This window comes from Haemaphysalis longicornis, unplaced genomic scaffold, assembly GCF_048455015.1.
Source record: "Haemaphysalis longicornis isolate Haplotype H1 unplaced genomic scaffold, Haemaphysalis longicornis Haplotype H1 scaffold_13, whole genome shotgun sequence".
NCBI lineage: Eukaryota > Metazoa > Arthropoda > Arachnida > Ixodida > Ixodidae > Haemaphysalis > Haemaphysalis longicornis.
Genome location: NW_027526233.1, coordinates 57,390,090 through 57,409,364, shown reverse-complemented (window position 1 = coordinate 57,409,364; position 19,275 = coordinate 57,390,090). Strand labels below are relative to the sequence as shown.

Sequence of the window (19,275 nt, the reverse complement as noted above, 5' to 3'; positions counted from 1 at the left end):
CTATTTAGGTCAATTTGATCAATAAATAAAACGCAGTGCAAATTGTTTTAAAAACGACCGTGACTATAAAATAAAACACCTTAAACCGGCACAGTGACTTTGTCGATGTGGTTGCCTGTGGCATCAACAAAAAAAATAAAAGAACACAATGGACGATGACAGAGAAACACGAGTAGACTCGACGAGCGCGCACTACTGACTAGTTGTAGGGAACGCTTGTCGAGTGTTGTGTTTTTCCGTCCTCGTGCATAGAGCACCTAATTTTTTTGATTACATGAACCAGCGCGCCCGAAAAAGCATTTAATTAAGTGGCCTCGGTTAATAAGTGGCTTTGATACTCACGATGCGTCAGTGTCGGCTTTGAAAGAATAACAGTTGCTCCAGCGAAGATAATACCGAAGATCGCAGCGAAGCTATTCACGCCGTTTTTTTATGTGGATGCATACGTGATCACCCTGCTTTATTCCCAGGGCCTGGTATCCAGCGGCATAGCGCTCCATCAAGCGAAAGAGTTCGGCAGGTGTGTAGGACCTGGTGTAGTCCATCTGCGACATTTACAGAAAAATTGATATTTAATGTGGACCCAGGTTCCTTATCAAAAATACCAGAAGGGTCTTCTTCACCAATGCAAACGAAGAACATTTTAGCTAGCTTGATACATGTAATTTGCTATGCTTTGCAGTCACTAGAATGACCAAATCAAGTTAATTATTTATTGTTTCTGAATAACTTCTTGCTGGTATTGTTAGTCACGGTCTTAGCACATAATTAGTTGCGATAAAAAACCACGCGTTGTACGAGGTAATAATGTACCATGCTAGTATTTGCAAATCAAGGTTAGCATGTTTTGCCTGCCCGTGTCGTCTTTCTCGTGTATATTTTCTTAGCGTAACTAATCACACTATTACGCGATCGTTTGATAAAACCTAATGATACTACGCGGATTTTCCGAAATTAGAACTACTTTAATCTGACATGGGAACTGTGTTGCAGGCAGATAGTGTGGCGCACACCACATGAATGGGTATTAAAAATCTGGTTCAGTATTTTTTCTTTTGTGCACGCTAGACAGTGGCCGAAAAACCTATAATAATATTCCAAACACTTTCTTGCTCCTACTGGTGCTATTGCTTTTTGCAAAAAAAAGAATAAAATACACGAAAACACCTAAGCACTCTTCTTAATGTAGATGACGTGAATGCAATCATGTCCTACTGACGGGCGTGTTCTCTTCTTACCATCATTATTTTTATTCGGGTATTTTGCGGCTCTCAGTAAGCATGAACAACACCTCGGCTACGCGTTTTTATTAACCCTTTATCTGCGTAAAGGGCAACGCAGCCGTAAATGCAAGGCGTCAAAATGGCCAAGCTCAATCATTATCAGTCTCCCTTCACCAATGGGTGCAACGGAAACAGAAGGGGCCGTTGGGTCAGTCGGTTCGGATTTGTTTTTAAGAGCACTCGGGTCTAGACCGGGTGCCGAGAGACACAGGACGAGCGGTGACTAAGAACATATTTTATTCGCACAAAAAATAACTTGGGCATGCGCGCGCCTGTAAACACGTAATAAAAAAAGTGACCGAGAGAAGAAAGAGGCGAGCAGGCATTATCATCTCATCTCGAGGAAATTACTCACAATCTAGAAGCTCAAGCGCTGGCACGCTTACACAGGCTCAGGTTTGGGGATTGCAAAGCCTTCAGCAATTTCCCTTGTGCTGCAATCGCTGTTGCGCGTAGTTTATGACCGTTCCACCATATTGCGGACGTCAGCCACACGTGGAGCAATCGGTAGACAAATACAAACAAGGAACTCCTCTTAACGAGCTTTTATGCTCGCGCAGGCAAACATTGAAGCAGTGCCCCGTCTGCCCAATATAAACATTACCACACGAAAACAGACTGGAATAACACCACATTGATTTTGCAGGGACCGAACCGCTTGTTGTGCACGATTGAAGAGTCGAAGTGCTCGAGAATTATGGTTAAAGCAATCTTCAAGCGCGCCTCCTCGCGTGGCAGCGCCGTAAAAGTACAGGTGGTAGTTTAGGCCACATGGCAGACAAATAACATCAAGCCACCTTATACACTGACAGTTTTTTGCTGTTAGGTATGTGTCGTCCGCGGGGACATTCTCCGAAGAGAATGGCGGGGGCATAATGGCCTCCGAAAAAGAAACACATAAGGCATCGCAATGCGCGCCAAGGAAGAACCTAATCACAGAGCACTTCGCAGAAAAAGCAGCACAATTCTCACAATATGGAAACCTGATATAATCTTATTCGTTATATAGCAGTTATAAGGGGTTAAGAGGTCGGTAGACATAGTATTGCCCAATGAGCACCTGGTTAAACTCTGTGAGAGCTAACCTTGGCTGGCCATCTTAAACATGAGAATTTTTCTGAGAAGCTCGTGCTTCTAACCTTCTGCCTAGATATTAACTTATGAATGTCAACTCATTGAGGAGGTTGCTGTTTTTTTAATTTTGCGTTTAAGTAAAAGGGTCTTAAAAAATTGAATCACGAAGCAAAACTGCAGCTTCATACCACGTTACTCGCCCAGTATTTCTGACGACCACAGTAGCCTGAGCCATCCTAGTATTAATTCACCGAGGCTCCCTTCTCCAGGGAAAGGTTCACTCTTTCCTCCGAAACATCATCACAATAAGATCGTTTGCGTTTCACATTAGTGGGACAAGTTGTTGTAACTTTAAGCCTCTCCGTGGAGTGCCTCAGGCATCGGTGACCTCGCACTTGCTTTATAGTAGGATATTACTGCTTGCCTGGCATCTGACACACACTTTCTTATGTACGTGGACGACCTGGCTCGGAAAATGGCGTGCCTCCAACAAGCCTTGTCTGACACACAGAAATGATATGGATATGCTGGGCTTACAGTTTCCGTGAAAAGTAGAGCTATTCTGCCCGTGGCCAGTGCTTGTGGCTGTTGCCGACTGGAGGTGTCTCCAATCGCTTTACAACTGTGCGAACGACATGTACGCATTGCCAGTTCACATCATGTCATGGTGTTAGAATTTTATGTGTGATGGTCAGCGTCCATGTGACTACATTCCGTTCGCGTAAAAGCGGGAGAGATACTCCACCTCATCCGACGCAACTCACCGAGTTCTGGTGGCCCTGTTTAAAAATGGCCCGTTTACTGGTGCGATCTTTCCTCCCGACTCGGCTTATTTACCTGGCCTAATTCCAACACCTGAACCTGGCGAAGTGGACCCGACTTGAAGCAGTTAGCCGAGCCGCCATGCGTACCATTACCTGCCTCCTTAGGATAACACCGATCTACCCTCCACATGCTGGAGGTAAATGTAACACCTTGGATGAGCTCGTCCATCAGCGTCGTTCCGCCCGCATGCATCAACTGACTTTTGTTGCGCAGGCGACGGCGTTAGGTAACTGCAGGGATCGTTCACTACCCACATGCCAATCCTGCGTCATTAGCACGGCACTCTGGTCATACCGCCAGGTCACCTACAAGAGGCCTCTAAGCGACTGCACAATCTATCCGGCGGATATTCTGGCAGGCTTTTCGCGGTCGCACAAGAACTGGCGGCTGAGTCTCAACCTCACATGGTGCAGGCATTTGTGGAAGCTGGGGCCAAAGAAGACCTGGAGACCCCAACACTACTACAGCCCCCCCCACCCCCTCCTCACTCAGAGGCCTGTCAAACTTGCTTCTACAAATACGCCGTGCCCGGCCATGCTGGATAAGATTACAGCCATCTGGGATAGTTTACCAGCCCTAACTCCTGCTCTTCTTCAAGCACCTGAGGTACTACTTTACAAATCTATACAAACTAAACGGCGGCCATAAGTTATTTACATCGAGTAAATACCAACTCGTCTATCTGCAGCGACATTCATGATATACTGGATACGTACGGCTGCCCTCTTCGGCTGTCGTGGGTCCGGCGAAACACAACCCCAGTCACATTGCGGTGGATGGTGTCTGCCAACCTCCATTAGTTCCACGACCATTGGTATTACAGACAATACATGCCCCAGGACAATTTCTCCAATAGAACGATCTTCGTCCCGCCACGCGCACTCTAATTCTACACTGTAGAACGGACTTCCCTAGTAAACTCGCTCTCTAGGAGGAGGTCTTGGTGCGTAGACGTCGTGTTGGTCTAGCCCTCTCTCCCGCTGTTACACGGCCGAGGCCACCAGGCTACCATGCCCAGTTCGCACAGAACTGCCCCTTCTCCATGGCTTCTGCTAAGACGGAGGCACAGAACACTTGCGGTGAACGTGCCCTTCATTGGAAACGGCCAGAACGCGACACCATCGAGGCACACGCCTCTACCCTGGAAGACCATCTCACCTCCATTGGTGAATATGTGGACCCCGACACCGTTCCCTCCTTGTGTTTTGTCGCGAAAGGGGTGTTCACTCCCCTTTCATTAGTTAACTCCCCTTTCATAAAATCTCTTCACTCTGAGACTTTCTCCCTTGCCCTTTTACTTAATTTCGTTGGTTCCTCTCTCAGCTTGCATCTTTTTTCTGCCCTCCTCTCTCTTGGGCCTTTCTTCCTTTCCCCCTCCCCTAACCGAGTAGCATGAAGGCGATTTTGTACGCCGGCTAAACACTCTATTTTCTAATAAAGAGCTTCTCTCTCTCTCTCTTGTAATGTAGTGTTGATACCATCGTGTCTACTACTGTAATTAAAAACCTGAAAACTTACTGTTACTGTTTTGTGCCCGAGGATACAGCTGAAAGCTACGATGTTCCTAAAAATGACCAAAGGTTTCTTCTGGACCGCGGTTTTTTAGTCACACTTTGCAGTATGAGCTCGCAGGGAGAGAATGACAATCTTTAGGTGTACAGTCCTACAATATCAATCAACATCCACTAGGCGACTTCTATAATGCCGTTTTCTAAGCAAAAACCTCACCTATATTTGGGAAGACTGCGCAAGCCAAACTTCTTTGCATACTCGTTGATGGTATGTTCCACCAGTTTTAGGGTGTCTTCCAGGCCCTCGAGCTGATCTCTTCCCATCCAAACGATCATGTCATTTGCCTCAAGAGCTTTAATTACATTGGGTGCACTTACGAGTTGTCTTCAAAGGTGCAAGAGAAAGATGCTGGACAAGAGTGCGAAGAGGATTCACCCTTGGGGATCTCGTTGACTACACTACAGAGTGTGACGGCGTCAGAGGTGACGGCTCCTACATTGTTTATGATTTTGTGGGCAGACAAAAATCCACGATGCAGTCTTACGTTCATGAGGGCAGCATTGACAAGATGATGGGTGACATGAAAAAGCGCTACGGTCGAAGACGATAAAGAATCAGATAACAGCACCTTGGTTGCTTGTCTTTTCTCATCTTATTCCGTACGTTGTTTATAATCCTCAACCTGTCGTTGTTTCGCCACACTTAGTGTTGTTCACGTTCGGGATGATTGCCAAGTCTCCCACGTTGTCTAAGACCCAATTCGGCCTGAATGCGGTAGTGGCCCTCGCGGAGTAAAGTGTTGGAACAGAATCTCCTTCATTTGGCTGAGCACATTTCGGGAACTTACTTGTTGTCTAAAGCCAACTAGCTTTACGGCAATTGTTGTTTCTCTTCCAGGTATTCTTGCAAGTCTTTAAGTATTAGTCTTTCCCTAACGTTTTCTGAAAACACAGCTACGTCCAGATTTTGTTCCTACAAATGATTTGCAAGCCCTAATTTAGCGCAATTTTCTTAACAAAGGCAAGATCTTTGCTTTACCACTGACTTTGGTATGTTACGGTTTTCCGAAAGTTTGATAACAAACGGCCCCCCATTATATAGTTTAATTTTGAAAGTTTTTCTAATGTGTAATTTTTGGCTCTGTTTGTTCGATGTGATTGCTACGTTGTAGGAAATGCCCCTGACTTTCGCTGCATTTTTTCACTTGCTCGCTTTTTTTGCTAGATCGCCAATTATTACTATCAGCTATGAGATGACTTTCTCGGGGCGAGTATCTCAATCGTCGTTTTGGGATAAATGGGGTGAGCATACATCAACTTTCTCTACGGACATCATTTTGATGTTACAAAAGACGGCCCCAATTTTATTTTATATACATATACTGCCAACCCCAATTAGGGTTTAAGGCAGGAAGGGCACATACACCATGAAATGACAAGATTTATACAAACGGTACTCATGTCACAAGTGAAATATTACATAAGCGAGGGAGACAAAACTGACAGCAATAGATTTTATGATTACATCAGTACCATACCAATAAAACTTATATATTTACCAAAGGACATCAATACCAAGTAGTTACTGAAAAAAGAGTAGTGAGCACTTCGTACAGTGGACAAAGAACTCAATTCGTCATTCTAAGACAACAAATAACATTCGAGCAGAGATGAAAGGTTTCCAATGATTGACTGTATGTTATAGTGATGGGCAAAATATTCCTCTCACAAATTGCTAATGTAGAAATAGAATATTTGAGACAGTCAGTCTGGCACGGATATTCATTCAGTGTCAGCATAATGCTTTTGTCGTGTTGGCGTCGTTTCTGTGTAGGATATATACTTTGAACTGGCTATGTTCAGCTGTTTCTGAACTAATTGATACAGCAATTTTTGACGTGAAAGTTTAGTTTGGTTTTTATTGTTAATGACCTGCTTTTTAAAACGTTCCGTGGGGGAGTCTGTTATTCGGTATTTATTATAGACAAATCTTATCGCTTTTCGTTGTACTCTTTCTAGAGCATTTATGCGATCGATTGTAAAGGAAAACCACGTGACGTTCGCATATTCTAAGACGGATCCGCCGAATGTTTTTCAGGCGAGAATTTTTGTTTCATGCGGCCCAGAATCGAGGTTTCAACGAAAAAAAAACAGTCGTTTTAATGCAGCTGATTGGACGGGTCTCAGATGGATATCCCATCTAAGGTCTTGTGACAATGTTTAATACCAGAACGGAGAACCGCATTTAAACATTCAATGTTCTGTCGCATTCACCTGTTTGCCGTGTAAATCTAATGTTAAGTTATAGCAGTGTTCGTGTTTATGAAACCTTCGTTTTGCTAGCATGCGGCTATAACGAGACGTTGAAAATAAAAACCACAGATTTATGGGAGGAAGCTATCAAGCTTTTTTACAGGGCAGAGCAGCGACGCCGTGCTTAAAACTTCGTTTTTCTTGTCAATGTGCTAACGCTGCATTCAACTTGTGGTAGACAGTTTGTTCAAATGCGTCCAGCAGTTTATATTTCGACGCCATACTCTGGCTGAATTTCAGAGCAAAGCTAGATAGCTTGATAAAAACAATTCCTATTGGTGTACTGGCGAACCTGTAATGCAGTCGCACTAACCATCTGTGCAGAGACACGTTTTTAGGATCCCAAACCTCAGGCATTTTGTTGAATAATCACATCAAATATTGATTCACTGCAACTATTAAAACTTTTCAGATGGTTGCACGTGATGTTTACTTTGGATTCCAGGTGTGCGTTTTCTTAAAATCAAAATTTATGCGCTAATATATTTGAAGGGCAGGAGATCCTAAGTGCCCATTGAGAATACCGAATATTTTTAATGCTGTACAACTATTTCACGTTTTTTCTTTCAGAATGCCTAGGTCATTTTCATATCCCCACTTTCCACCTGGTCCAAGCACACTTCTGACGCTTCTTACTTCAAATGAATTCTGTCTTGCTTTTTCGAAAGACTACGCTTTTTCAAGCCGTGAAGTTAACAAGAACGCCGTATAGCAATATTGTTCCTCTGAGCGCATAATGAGAAACGGCCTCCTTGTTCAGTTGTTCATAAGGAAGTACGTATAGGTCAAGAAGTGCGCACCTTCCCAAAAATTTCGTCGTCCATGCATGCAGTACTCACCACGGCAATCTTATCCCCCGCAATTTTGAGGTGGGCTTTTACAACTGTGTATAGGGAGCAAACTGGAATTTCCACTCTTGGGTGTGGAGAGTAGATGACTCCATTTTCCATACGTCCCTTCAGTATTTTTGTCACTGCAGAAATTGAAACACTGGTTATAATTACCGGATTGGCAGATAGAATTTCTGCGTTCTATCTTTTATGAAAGGTAGAAAATCTGCAGATTGTTTTAAGCAAATACGGGGCTGTGGGTACTCGTGATAATGACGTTTTGCAGAGGTGCACTCAGGCGACAGGTTTACGTATGAATGGTTAGAGTTTATTGGCTTCACTGTAAAACAATATCTTTTGTGCTCAAAGAAACAGCTCAACTCATGATGCCACGTCCGATACACAGCCATGTTGTGTGGGGATAATGACTCTTTAACTGCAACCTTTTATGACTAGAAACGTTTTATGTGTGAAAGGACGAGACGAGGTCCGTGTTCAAGAAAAAAGTGTAACAAGGGCAGTGCGGACTTACCAAACACACGCGAAAAAGAAAATGCTGAAACCATTCGTTACATTAAACCCTGCTAATGTCCTGCCAAGGTAGCCCCGCTCAAGCCACACTTTCAAGTTTAGAGTTGTGGGTGCGAACGTCGTTTCCCCGTTTTATTTTTTAGCTTCCAAGTTTTATTCCTACCACACATTGCTGTTAGCGGCTAGTTTCGGCTAGTAGTTCTCAGACATGCTTGCTCTTTCACTTAATTTTAAGTTTTCGTGAACCTTTGGGACCAATGCGGTTGCGGCTATATTTCCGTCACGTGAGCATCAAAAATTGCGTCCTGCATTCGAAACCTAATGGCCGGAATGTGTTTCCGGAGAAAAAGCCGAAACGTCTGGCATTTTTGTAGTGATCCCGCTACCATTCAGATTGCGAGGAAAATGTATGCTACGACAAACCAAGAGATGAAAAATTTGGGTACATGAAATAAACTCATTTTCTCTATAAAAATCCAAAACAAATAACTACAGTGCTCCATCCGACGCCGTACTGTCAATACGAATTACCACGCCAAAATTACCAAACCTAGAATTGCCCTCGTTTAATCAACGCGCGCTCCTAATTAATGTGGGGCTTGTAAAACTCAACATTCCGGTCGTCGCCATTATCATAGTAGTCGTTACTATCATGATCATGGTACCACTGATAGTGCCTAATGCAGCCTGGATTTCATTAGGTGATTGGGGCCCCCCTCTTGTAGAATTTCAAAAAAGGGCGTGGAAAATCTATACACCACCTATCGTAAGCTCATTTGTAATGCTTCCAATTGTTGTGAATAGACAGAGGCCTTAGGACACTCCAAGCGCTGCACTAAAAAGACGGCCATAGCCGTTTCAAAAAAAAACAATGCCGCGTCTGGCACAATTTTACTCTTTCAAATGTAACCTAACCTAACCTAACATAAAATGTAAGAATGAAAAGGCTACCATCCTAAACACCACAAACTAGCGACCGCTAATACCATTCTAGTTTAAACGACAGCTGAAAAAATTCCTGCATATCTGCTCCTTCTGTTGCAAAAGCCGCCGAAAGACGGTAGTCGACGGCGCACCCTTGCAATGTAAAGGCATCCGTTATCCTTACCGCTCACCCCTCATGCTGTTCGTTCCCCGTGTCGTTCCTCTCAAGATAACACGCTAAAGGTTTTCTCAATTCAATTTAAAGTTGCCTCACTACTCCTCCAAGTCGGGTGTCTCGATGCCAGGGCTGCCGTAGGGCGGAGCCGTTGCTTGAATTGAGGCACCCACTACAATGTCTCTAGTACAACGATGCCTACTGCACGAGTGTTCCAATACATAGCCCACTGTATAACGCCTTGTGCCGGCTCAGTTCCAGAAATTCCGCCGTTCTCTCTGGTGGCACCCTAATCCCAGATTCTTCTGTGTTGGCGAGGGCACGGTCAACATTTGTCTACACACCTGGCAACAACCGTTGGTTTAAAAAAAAGTTGTCAAGGCCCTTTGAAAACGAAAAAATGTGTTGTATTAAGGTGATTCTGGCTCTATCACCGACCGCCAACTCCTGATCGAACAAAAAACGTATAAAAATTCTCGGGGCCAGAAATAAACCATCTAGTAAGTGGCTAGGGTGACGCTACAAGTTGACAGGGTAATTATAAAAGAGGTAGTCTTTCTCAGGCTACCTTGTACGTTCGTAAATATTTTTACGCAAAAGTTTTTTCTCCATTCCCTTTGATCCAGCCCGATATGTTACGGGTGATTTTACTAGTGGTTTTGTGACCCACTGGAATTTTATCGGTTATTCGGTATGTGATTGGTGAGGAAAGAATGAATGTACCGTAGAGAACTACAGAGAGAAACGAGCTAAGTGCACGCTAAATGTTTATCCTAAGCTTGTATAGGGGACCTCAAATACTGACCATCGCATTAAGCTAAAGTTTGAAGTCGTCATTCTTTACGGAGCATCCAGGGAATGCCAATTACCGCGTCGTTAATATATCTACTACATTTGCGCTGGAAGTATTTCTTGGAACAGCGGTGACGGAGAAGCAAGCGAGGGGTGGTTGAAGGTGGTTTCGTACCACCCTTTCGGGGACAGTAAAAACTATAAGCGGCAGAACAAGAATGAATTGACTGGTAAGTTAAAAAGGGGACCACAACCCGTTGGACTTCTTTAAACAAAATTTATTTCGTATGGACCATGTATATAACTAAACGCCGAATGAAGCATCATTATTTTTCACTTATCTACTCCTATAGAGCGAAAGAAAAGGTAAATGGCTCTTATCGCAGTGACAACCACGAGGAGGACATGTATACGTTTTGTTCTAAAACTGCCGTAGTGAATCCGAAAGGGCGATCGTTGCCGGAGGGAACAGTACACGGAACGCCATTTAGTAGTTCTGCGATGCCACGCATAAAGCTTTAGTTTTTAATATTAGCTCATGAAGTCCATGCGCAATTTTCTAACTAGCAGACGATCCGGAGGTGCGTTTCGGTCCACCTCCGCTTCAAACAGCAGTTCGAATCGGCATAGCCATCGAAAAACCTTAGACCTTGGCACACCCAGGGTGATGGGGCTGCTCCAATGTGTTTCGGGTCGATACATGGGGCAGAGTCGGTTATACAGGAGGCCATGTCCAAGCGAACGTGGATCCCATCTAATCAAAGCGTAAGGTGAATGTCATGTAGTGGAACCTTTCGCTGCTATTGCCTTTTTATTTCTGAAATGCCGTCGGTATATAGCACTGGAAACAGCAAGCTACAGTTTTCTGCCTTTGATGCATTTCATTTGCTATCGCAAAAACAAAGCATTCATGAATTTTTAATAAAGCAACACTGCAAATATACCTGATGTATTGATTTTAAGCCTTGTGTTTGCGTAATGTCTTGTTCTTGCTCAACAATATTGACAAGTACGAACACTTCCACCGGACGTGGACCTTTAGAATTAGCTGTGAATATACGAGAATATTGCCAAACGTTTTTGCACTTTGGCCGGGTGGGGCAATGGAGTCACAGACAGGCAGGCAGGCAGACCGACGGGAGTGAAATGTCTGCATTTTAGTAGCACAAGACAGACTATAGCCTTTAAAATATTTCACGTACACTACGGCTCAAACATCAAGTTCTGTATTAGGAAGCTATGACGGAAACTCTACATCACAATCTCAGACGCTCTACCCTACCCCAGAATAGTAGAAATTATAAAGATATTCTTGGACGCCACTGCATCCATGGATACGAGCGCCCAGTAGTAGCACCGTCGGGGGTCACTCAACACTGCATTTTACAATTACCAGTTTACTCACTGGTGCCCCCCATATGGAGAGAACAATCCTAAAAAAATTGTCTAATCCAATAAAATAACAGTGCACCAATCTTAGCATTGACGAGAAAAGATTAAAAGCAGTATGTATACAGTGATATCGAAGGTATATTTTCTCGTTGCGCACAATTGTTGAATTATGAGCACGTACATTTGGGGTGTAGCGGCTGAAATTCAGGACGCACCCCGCCGGCAGGATTAGGCCACCTCGGCGACATGCTCCCTGCCATGGAAGCGCTGATGGAGACAACCCACGGCTGCAAACAAAAGGCGTCTTCAATGATGGCACAGCGTCGTCTTCGTTTTATTTTATATACGCTCAATAAAAATATGCCCACACAAACATATTGGACTATATCATCACTGAAAGAGTATAGGCGCTAACGCAACGATAACATTCTAATGCGCCCAAAGTTGTCCGAAAAAGAGGTTTATACGCATATTTAGAGTAGTGAAATACGACATTGTCTTAAGCAAGCTCCACACCGGCCGTTCTATTATTCATGTGAGAAGAAACCTTTGGGAAACAAAAGGAACCAAGCGCAATGTAATTTTTGGTGGAGAAAATAGTAAGTTTTATAAGTGCTTTTAAAAATTTTCACCGTCCACGCTACCCACCAAAAGGTTTACTGAAGGCGGAAATGTTTTCGCGGAATTATGATGCAGCGATCATTCAAACTTCTTCGCATTGGGCTGATCGAAAGGTAGATAAGGCAGTCGTTATGTAAGCGCTTAAAAACATTTTGTTGTGGATGAGGCATAAGACGTCCAAGAAAAGCGATGGTGTATTGCAGCACGAAACTGACATTTGGTGTTACACTTCCGCATCTAGTATACATTACGAGTTTCGTCCGAATGCCGATCAAGAAATACAAAAATTCAACTTGCGGCCAAATGTGTTTACGTGATTTAAAGATAAAAAATGCTGACACCTATTATTGACTCTGTTTTTAGCAATATCGTATCTGCACCTCACTCTTCCCCTTTGTTTCGTTGTCTTTTTGGCGCATAGTACTCCATCCACCTCCCTTTTTTCGAAATTCCATTAGCTCGTATATTTTCACTTGCATTTTATCGTCTTACGGTGCCACTTACATCAGCAACCAGATATGCCAGCGATTCCTTACAATCTCGGTTTTCAGTGTCTGATATGCAACTGTCTTTCCAAGCGTCATCAACTTAGGGCATCAAGCGGGAAGAAATATTTTGGAACTTTTATTTTCCAATTGATAGTATTGTGACCTGTTTTAAATCGGGTCAGTTATGCCCTCAAAGATTTCTATTCTTCCCAATCCCCCGAGTAGGTATGTTCCAGGAAGAAAGCAGCTATGACAACTTTTGTTCTACTGCTGACAATGTGCGGATATAGCATGTGGTAGCGCAATGTACTGGTAGTGGGAAGCCAAAGGATAATTGTCACTGAATCGAGTATGTGGTTATTTATTAGTTACGGCGGCGGAAAGTTTCTTTGCCGGTCAACATTCAACGATTTGTTTTGCGGATTGGGGCAGTTAGATCTTAAGCAGAATGGGGTGCTTCCATATTATCTGCGCCTAACTTTAAGGCAATACTAAGATATTTAAAACAAATGTCTATGAGGCTTTAGGATTCCGTGACAACAAACCTGTATTACTTTTCTTGGCACACGAGGGAACATTCGCACTGAAAAACGCCAAATCGCGTCCACAAGAGCGTGCTTTCTGTGCGTTGATGCCCAGCTCTCATGAGCCACCCAGCACTGTGCATTGTCTTCGACGTAGTCACTGCATCCGAATCATGAAGAAAATATCGCGTGACCTCTCCAACATGAATCATCTAGTCTACGCCGGCGCGCAACGCCTGACACCACACAAGATTTGCCCGCACTGCGGCATCACAGACAAAGAAAAAGCAAAGGATGCGCCCGAAAAATGCTCATGATTGCGGAACGACAGGTATACTTCCTTCACGAAGCACGATGCCTCCAGACTAGCAAAGAAGCTTGTCTTCGGGAAAGGAAACAGCTTCAGGTATTTCTAGGAAAACCACCAGCCACCTCTGCATCATGCAGATCCTGTTTTGGAAATGCGCCTAGTTGGGCGAGTTTCGCGTTGGATAGAATCCTCGTTCCATCTTTCAAGTCTCAACGAGACCATCGCAAATGCATACACGTATCACCTCGGTCAAACGTCGAACACTTATTTAAACAACTGCATATGACCAGAAACACTTGAGCATATTTTACTGGAGTGCCCTGCTTAAAATCAAGGAGAAACGACCTCGCACAAAATATCGAATGCGCCAACCACTTTTTCACAACGTTAAAATTAAGTTGGGACCATGGACTTCTCCCTCGTCTCAGCGGAAAGTGCTAGCCGTATTATGTGATTACCTCCACGACATCACCGCCTCTGACACATATTCAGACTAGGTAGCCATAAAATCGTTTCACGTGGCACACTCACTAAATCAAACACAGTCAACATTACTTTTTCCACTTCGTCTATATCGTCTTTTTTTTCTTTCTTGTGCCCTATATTCTATATTGACTGTATTCCCTTCTCGCCAACCTGGTACAGTAGTAGGTGGGCGACAACATTCCGGCTAGCCTCTGTTCTTTTCTCTAATTAAGAGCTCTCTCCCTCTCTCTCTCTCCCTCCCTCTCTCTCTCTCTTTGTCTTTCTCCCTACACCTTAAGAAGTCTAGGAGTGTTGGGGACTCTGTCTAGCAGGAAAAATGTTTGTCCCATATTTCACTTCCTTTTGAAACGTTGGGCTACTCTTCCCAGGAGTGGCGCGTGGCTTTCAAAACGAGAGGCACAATACTCCTCCTGAGGTTTACTTGCTCCTGTCGAGGCTTAGTACTTGAACCCTGTGTGAGAATTTCAATACTATCTCCAAGGCAACCTTCCGTCACTCCCTTTAGGCATGAATAAGCCCTATTGGATGCCGTGTTACCGGCTACTGCCGAAGGGTACTACTACTGTTTTGGAAAGCATCCCGTTACATCCAAAGAGCGTTCTCCTACTGCTCCCGAGGCAGCGTGTTTTCGCTCCGCCTGCTGCTACACCCACCCTCCCCGCAATGAAAAGTGCAGGCAGTTACAAGCAAACAAAAAGGACAAGCTATTTTGAAACTTGAAAAAGAAGGAAAGGCAAGCCCATACTTTATTTTTCAAGAAAATATCACAACAATCGGTTCATTTGCAGTTTCACAGAAAAATCAATTTATTTGGAAACAAAAAATGACAGCATCAAAAACGATTCCTACTCCCCATCCACACAGAAGGAGACATACATCCTACTTAGGATACATTCAAGAAAAATTCAAAAATAAAAATTCAATAAAGAAACTGAAAACACAAACTAGAAACATTAAATTAATACAATAGAAGTGACATTACCACCCAAAAATAAACCCGTAGTGGCATTTGCACGAAATGCATCAGCAGGAATGCAGCAGTGGGGGAACAGTTAACAGTATTGAACTTAAACAAAACGGCTGTAATACATGAGTGAGTGCATAACACGGACTGGAAAGCCAGCTCTGGTTTAAATACATTAAAAACATTTGCAAATAAATATTGGGAAACAAAAATGTGGCACTAAAACCATACAGCGTGCATTACTAGTAACGCATTACAAGATGCCGTCAACACAAAGATAAAAAGACATTGACACAGAAACTCTACAACATATATATGTTGTGGGACAAAAGGAAACCGCCCGAAACATTTCCACTAGGTGTTTTAGCAGGGGAGGTTCTCAAATGAAAATGCGCTAGTAAGAATAAATAAATACATAACTCGGTATAAAAACCAGCACGTTCGAGCTGACGGCTTCATAATGCTGGTGGCGGCCTTCAGAACTGTATGGACCAGGGCACTGGGCTTAAACCAAAGTAACGTCTCCAGAAGGAAGAATATGCGCTATTCGTTTGAAACGTATTACACACTGAACAGCCCAAACACAGACAGCAGCAATAAAAACCCATCGCCGATGTCCAAGACTGTGAGAAGTATCTTGAGTACGACGGCAACTCCTGCTGACGCCTCTGGGCTCTCTTAAAAAAAAAACACTATCCGGGCAATTGGCGTCTTCCCCTTGTTCCTACATCGGCAGAAAGAGGCGGACAGAAAAGACAAGATCTACAATGAAAAAAGAATTGACGAAGTTGAACAATGGTTAATGAAGTTTATTGGGTGATAGCTTAGTGTTTGCGTCGAGAGCGAGCAGTGAGTTCGTATTTGAATGCATTACTTCTTGGCGCGGTCACCAGTCTAGATGCAAATGTGCGGTAACATTTGATGCAGCCACCCTCCTGTGCAAGTTGTCCAATGTCATGTCAGAGAGCGCGCCATACAGCTCGGTCTGCCTACGCACTGCGCACCAAAGACATTAGTGCTTTTATGTTTACGTGTTCGTAGCTTCCATTGTGTACCCCGCTATCGTTCCCGGTATAAAAGCGTTGAATAAAATTTAAATACAGCTAACTCTTTGTTTAAGGTTATAATCGCGGCATAATTTCCATTGGATTTTCTCGTCATCAGCCGACTGCAACGTGCGGCACATCATACGTTCGCAAGTTAAGTGTGAAAAAGTTGCTAGTGGTTCACATAGGTACTGTTTTCTCCATTCTTGAGTACGCTTCGTTCTATAGGCGCTGCAGATCGCAATATTTGATGAGAACCAATAGGGTCGTTATTTAGCGATCAGAACACTGGAAAACAAAAGGGGTAACTAAATCCAGCGAAGGCGACAAGCAACGCAAAAAACGCAACGTTATGGGTACAACGAACCGTGTGGGCGACAGCCAAAATGGAAAAAAATAATGCATTGCCGCCAATTCCCTTTGTCGCCGGCGCTGCCGCTCGCTTGTGGGCTGCTTCTAACCGGGAAAAAGCTCGCGACGGCGACGGCCCCTCGCCTATCATGTGGCGCAGCTGCCGGCGGCCTTTGTAAAATGTTTTCAGTGTCGCCCACAATACATGTTTGCTTTACCCATTGAGTGACGTTTCTGGCGCCGCTCATCGCCGTAGACACATGTAGTTACCCCTTAGCACTGCGGGGCGTACGTCCTGAATAGTCCCGTTTCATTCCATCGTGCCCTCAGTCAAAACGCAAGAAACCTGGCTGGGCAGAATTTGAGTCTGCTGCGGTACGCGCGCCGGTCTCAAAAATTATTGTACTTTTAGAGACGGCCACGCGCTACCCGCGCTCTTATCACTCAGCCTATTCTTTGTAGTGCTCAAGGCAGCCAGCCACTGCACGGCAGTCACTCTAAGCCTAGCCGCCCAGCAAGAACTACAGGATAGCGCTGCCAATATTCGCGCTATCATGCTTCTTACCTGCGAAAACATTCAGCTAGCAAAAACATCCGGCTAAAATACCAACATTCGTCGAAACAAAGGGATTGAAAAGGTGCAAAAATTGATGCTGTTTGCACACGGGTAGAAAATCCGATCTTCAAATCTACGCAACAATCAAAACAAGTCACGGAAACTTTAGGGCTAACCACTTACGCTGACGGAAGTTAGAGAGCAACTCTGCTTCGTTAAATACATAAGATAAGAAGACGAGGTTAACCAACGGCTTACCTCTACTTCTCGGCACCGTTTCTTTGTCCGGTAAATAAATCCGAGGTCTTTATAGCAGCGAAAGATCCTAAATTGAGGTGCGAAGCCTGCCGGACAGACTAAAAAGAACTTTATTGAAACAATTTCTGCAGTAGGCAGGACCCGGGTTCCGGCTCCGCCTCTACGTTGCCCAGTATCGCGCCTTCTTCTGCGACCCTACTTGTCACAAGCCCGTTTTACCGAGCCCGTGCCTTTCTAACGCGGCGAAGACATTCTCAATGGCCTATGACTGGTCGGTCTTGCCTGCAGATTCAATGGCTCTCTGGAGTTCATCCGGATACTCTTCGAAATGCGCGCTGTCTGGGTCGGTGGCACAGTCCCACATGATGTTCCACCGGTTGGCCGGTTCTGTCGTACACACACTGCACTGGTCACTCGGGTACTCGTCCGGGTACATTGGGTGGAAATAGGCAGACGACATTGTCGATGCCGTTTGGAGTTTGCGAAGGCCCGAATGTACTCCGGCTAATTCCGTGCTCATTGCTGCGCCGTGCACATAGTTCCGGTATACGCCTACACGCCGACACTGCTGCGATGTTCGTCCGAAAGATAAACGAGCTGCACGCTCACACGCCCCTACGAACAAATATACGGCGTCATCGCTGTCATGCGTCAAGGGCACCCCCCGAGAGGGGATGCATCAAAAACCCCCGACAAAACGAGGAAAAAGAATAACGGAACAGCCATTCGAAGTGCGCGCCAGGAGCGCGCCAATAAGCAAGCGCCAGCGCCGACGCACCGAGGAATCATGGGCAAAGGTGGCAGCGCACTTGTCGGCCAATCAGGGAAGGCCACGCATGGGACAAGTGGCGAGATTGACCATATAAGGACTGCGAAGAAGCAAGAACCAATGGGAGTGCGCCACGAGAGAGCCCAGAGGGCATAAAAGCGGGGCGCACAAAGAGAAAAGGGGAGGCAAGACAACGGGTGGCAAGAAACCGAAGAAACCAGGAGGAGGCCGGAGCACGTGCGCTTCAACGAACGAGCCAGGGGGACGCGGCCAGGCCATCGAACACGCCATCCGAACCTGGGCAGGAGCGGGCCGACTTCGCATCGATACCGTCATCCTAGGTGCACCACGAACCTGTGTCTTCGTGGCCCCAGCGGCTTCGGTCGGGCACCGGCGGCCAGCGTCCACGCTCCGTCCACGTTCGTCACGACGGCTCCGAAAGGCGACGTTCGTGCCAAGCCTACCCGAGACCTCCAGCGGCAGCGGCTACCAGGGGGTAGCCACCGAGGAAGCACGCCGCCGAAGGGATGACCGCGCGCGTCGAACGCCGGCATCAAGGACCTCCAGCGAGAGAGGCTAACGGGGGGTAGCCACAGAGGAAAGAAGTGAGATCGCGCGGAGCCCACGCCGTCCAAGGAGTGACCACGCGCATCGAACGCCGGCACCGAAGCGAGAAGAAGACGGCTACCACCGAGTCGCGGCCACGCAACCAGTGCGACACGTCAGCGCCGACGACAGCGGGGTAGGCCAGTCCATTAGGGACATAGTTGGAGAACACAACTGGTGAAATGTGGGACAAGAGGAATTAATGATGACTTGGTTAAGTTGCGTATTTAGAGTGTACTTAGTGTAGGACGTTATTGTAGAGAATTTTGAGTTTTGATTTGAATTGTATATTGAGGTGTTAAGTTACGGGTTTGTATGTGAGTTGTATTTTGCGATTGTAGAGGTTCGAGTGTTTATCATGTGTGTGTAGTTTAAATATCGAGTGCTTTGCGTGAGGGTTTTTTGTGTGTGCAATAAATGTATGTTGTTAAACACGTCAACGGCTTCCCTGTGTCCATTGCTACGAGATGGTAAAGACCAGCTCGTATCGGGAAGGCACACCAAATCGATACCACTTAATTTGGCTGTGTGCATTATTCGACCGTAATCGCCACCAGCTTTTAAATCTAGGTCCCGCCCCTGCGACTGAACAGGAACATGTTAGTCGGTTCCGTGACGATCCCACCGCACTAGAAGCAATTACCGA

At 45.2% G+C, this 19,275-nt stretch overlaps 1 pseudogene; it reads right to left on the bottom strand.

Annotated features, from left to right (window-relative positions):
- Window positions 1-17,714, bottom strand: part of LOC144163849 (putative 4-coumarate--CoA ligase 1) — a 94,508-nt pseudogene extending 76,794 nt beyond the window's left edge.
- Window positions 17,715-19,275: the final 1,561 nt, after the last annotated feature.